Source organism: Cebus imitator, unplaced genomic scaffold (genome assembly GCF_001604975.1).
Source record: "Cebus imitator isolate Cc_AM_T3 unplaced genomic scaffold, Cebus_imitator-1.0 Scaffold30, whole genome shotgun sequence".
Lineage (NCBI taxonomy): Eukaryota > Metazoa > Chordata > Mammalia > Primates > Cebidae > Cebus > Cebus imitator.
The window spans coordinates 3558447-3562020 of NW_016107345.1; positions in this window are offsets into that span (position 1 = coordinate 3558447).

The window sequence follows — 3574 nt, forward strand, 5'->3', positions numbered from 1 at the left end:
AAAGTTAACAAAAACAAAGATAAATAGATGGGACTTAATTAAACTAAAAAGCTTCTGCACAGAAAAGAAATAATCAGTGTAAACAGACAAAAAAAAAATAAGATAGAATAATTACTAGGTATTTAGGAAAAGTAGGGGATTTCAGGAAAAACCCTTCTCCTTTATTTGGGTTTCTCTGGAAGAGTCATGGATAGGTCACCCAAACCGGAATTTTGGCAATTTTCTCTCCCTTATTTTGGGAGAGAAAAACAGTAGTTTCTTTGCCTAGTCCCTGTTTTAGCTGTTTGGGATTTTCCATCATCCTGCCACCACCCAGTGCTATTCCTCCCTCAAAATTACTAGAATCAGAAATGAAAGAGGCAATGTTACCACTGACCTTATAGTCATGAAAATATTATATAGGAATATTATTAATAACTGCATGCCAATAAATAGATAACCTATGGGCTGGGCATGGTGGCTCATGCTTGTAATCCCAGTCCTTTGGGTGACTGAGGTGAGTAGATCACTAGAATCCAGGAGTTTAAGACCAGCCTGGCCAACCCAGCAAAACCCTATCTGTACTAAAAATACAAAAAATTAGCGGGGTGTGGTGGCAGGTGCCTGTAATCCCAGCTACTTGGGAGGTTGAGGCACTAGAATCACTTGAACCTGGGAGGCAGAGGTTGCAATGAGCCAAGATTGTGCCTGCACTACAGCCTGGGCAACAGAGTGAGATCCTATTTCAAAAATAAATAAATAAATAAGATAACATAGATAAAATAAATTCCTTGAAGACACAAACTATTAAAACGGACTTAAGAAGAAATAGAAAATCTGAATAGACCTATAACAAATGAAGAAACTGAATTCATAATTAAAAATAAAAAAACTGCCCACGAAAATGTCCCAGGAAGATTCACTACTCAATTCTACTGAACATTCAAACGTTTGTAGAAAACTAATACCAACTCTTTATAAACTCTTCCAAAAAATAGAAGAGAAAGAAACACTTCTCAATTCATTCTATGAGGCCGCTATTGTCCTAATACACATAGTTAGACATATATATATATATATATAATTCTTTTTCTCTTTGAGACGGAATCTCCCTCTCACAATTCCAATCACCCAGGTTGGAATGCAGTGGTGCAATCTTGGCTCACTGCAACCTCCGCCTCCCGGGTTCAGGTGATTCTCCTGCCTCAGCCTCCCATGTAGCTGGGACTACAGGTGCGTGCCACCATGCTCAGCTAATGTTTTGTATTTTTAGTAGAGACAGGGTTTTACTGTGTTAGCCAGGATGGTTTCAATCTCCTGACCTCTTGATCCACCCACTTCGGCCTCCCAAAGTGCTGGGATTACAGGCATGAGCCACTGCTACAAGCCTACCCTAATATTAAAACTGTACAAAGGCAACACAAGAAATCTACAGACTGGCCGGGCACGGTGGCTGACGCCTGTAATCCCAGAGCTTTGGGAGGCTGAGGCAGGCAGATACTTGAGGTTAAGAGTTTGAGAATAGCCTCGCCAATATGGTGAAAGCCCATCTCTACTAAAAATACAAAACTAGCTGGTCACAGTGGGGCATGCCTGTAGACCCGGCCACTTGGGTGGCTGAGGCAGGAGAATCGTTTGAAACCGGAAGCCTGAGGTTGCAGTGAGCCAAGATTGCGTCACTGCACTCCAGCCTGGGCGACGGAGCAAGACCCTGTTTCAAGAGAGAGAAATATACAGGCTAATATCTCTTATGAGTATGAATGTAAAAGTCCTCAACAAAATACTAGCAAATAGAATTCAGAAACATATAAAACAGCTGGGCGCGGTGGCACGTGCCTATAGTCCCAGCTACTCGGGAGGCTGAGGCTGGCGGATCTCTTGAGTCCAAGAGATCTGGGCTGTAAGCTATGCCAATCGGGTGTCCGCACTAAGTTCGGCATCAATATGGTGACCTCCTGGGAGCAGGGGACCACCAGGTTGCCTAAGGAAGGGTGAACCAGCCCAGGTCGGAAACGGAGCAGGTCAAAACTCCCGTGCTGAGTAGTGGGATTGCACCTGTGAATAACCACTGCTCTCCAGCCTGGGCAACATAGCAAGACCCCGTCTCTTAAAAAAAAAGAAAGAAGGAAAGAAACATATAAAACAAATTATATTCCATAACCAAGTGGAATTTTTCACAGAGTGCAAGGTTGCTTTAACATCCAAATGTCAATTAATGGAATATGTTATATCAATAGAATTAATGTAATATGTCATACCAATGTCAAATAATCATCCCATTAGACACAGAAAAACCACAGAACAAAATTCAACACCCTTTCATGATAAAAACATTCAATATACTAGGAATAGAAGGAAAATTTCTCAACCTGATAAAAGACATCTATGAAAAACCTAATTTATTTATTTATTTATTGAGAAGGAGTCTCGTTCTGTTGCCAGGCTGGAGTGCAGTGGCGTGGTCTTGGCTCACTGAAACCTCCGAGTCCCTGGTTCAAGCGATTCTCCTGCCTCAGCATCCCAAGTAGCTGGGATTACAGGTATGTGTACACGTGCTACCACGCCCAGCTAATTTTTGTATTTTTAGTAGAAACAGGGTTTCATCACATTGGCCAGAATGGTCTCAAACTCCTGACCTCGTGATCTGCCCACCTCAGCCTCCCGAAGTGCTGGGTTTACAGGTGTGAGCCACTGTACTTGGCCAGAAAAAACTAATTTAAAAATGGACAAATGTAAGCCATGATCATGCCACTGCCCTCCCACCTCGGTGACAAAGCAAGACACTGTCAAAGAAAAATGGACAAAAGATCTGAATAGATATTTCTCCAAGGAAGGCCAATAATCACAACGAAGAGATGCTTGACATCAGTAGTCACTGGGAAAACGCAAAGCCAAACCACAGTGAGATACCCTTTAGACCCACTACAATGGCTAGAATAAAAAGGTCAGGTAATAACTGGGCACAGTGGCACATGCCTATGACCAAGCCCCAGCTACTTGAGAGGTTGAGATGGGAGGACTGCTTGAGCCTTGGAGTTTGAGCCCAGCCTGAGAAACATAGTGACACCCCATGTCTCTCTCATTCTCTCTATTTTTTTTCTTTTAAGACAGGGTCAAAAGGAAGAAGGTGCAATGGTACAATCATAGCTCACTGCAGCCTTCAGTGAGGGTCTTTTGAGTAGTTGACTTTCTTAGTTTTTGAATAATCGAAAATGTCTTTATATAGCTTCACTTTTAAACCATAGTTGACCTCGGTTAATAATGCTAGTTTGACAATTCTTTTGTTTTGTTTTTGTTTTTGAGACAGTCTCGCTTTGCTGCCCAGGCTGGAGTGCAGTGGCATAATCTCAGCTCACTGCAACCTCCACCTCCTGAGATCAAGCAATTCTCCTGCCTCAGCCTCCTGAATACCTGGGAATACAGGTGCGTGCCACTACACCAGCTTATTTTTGTATATTTAGTAGAGATGTGGTTTCTCCATGTTGGCTAGGCTGGTCTCAAACTCCTGATCTCAGATGATCCACCTGCCTCGGCCTCCCAAAGTGCTGGGATTGCAGGTGTGAGTCACTGCATCCAGCCTCAGGTAGCTTTAAGA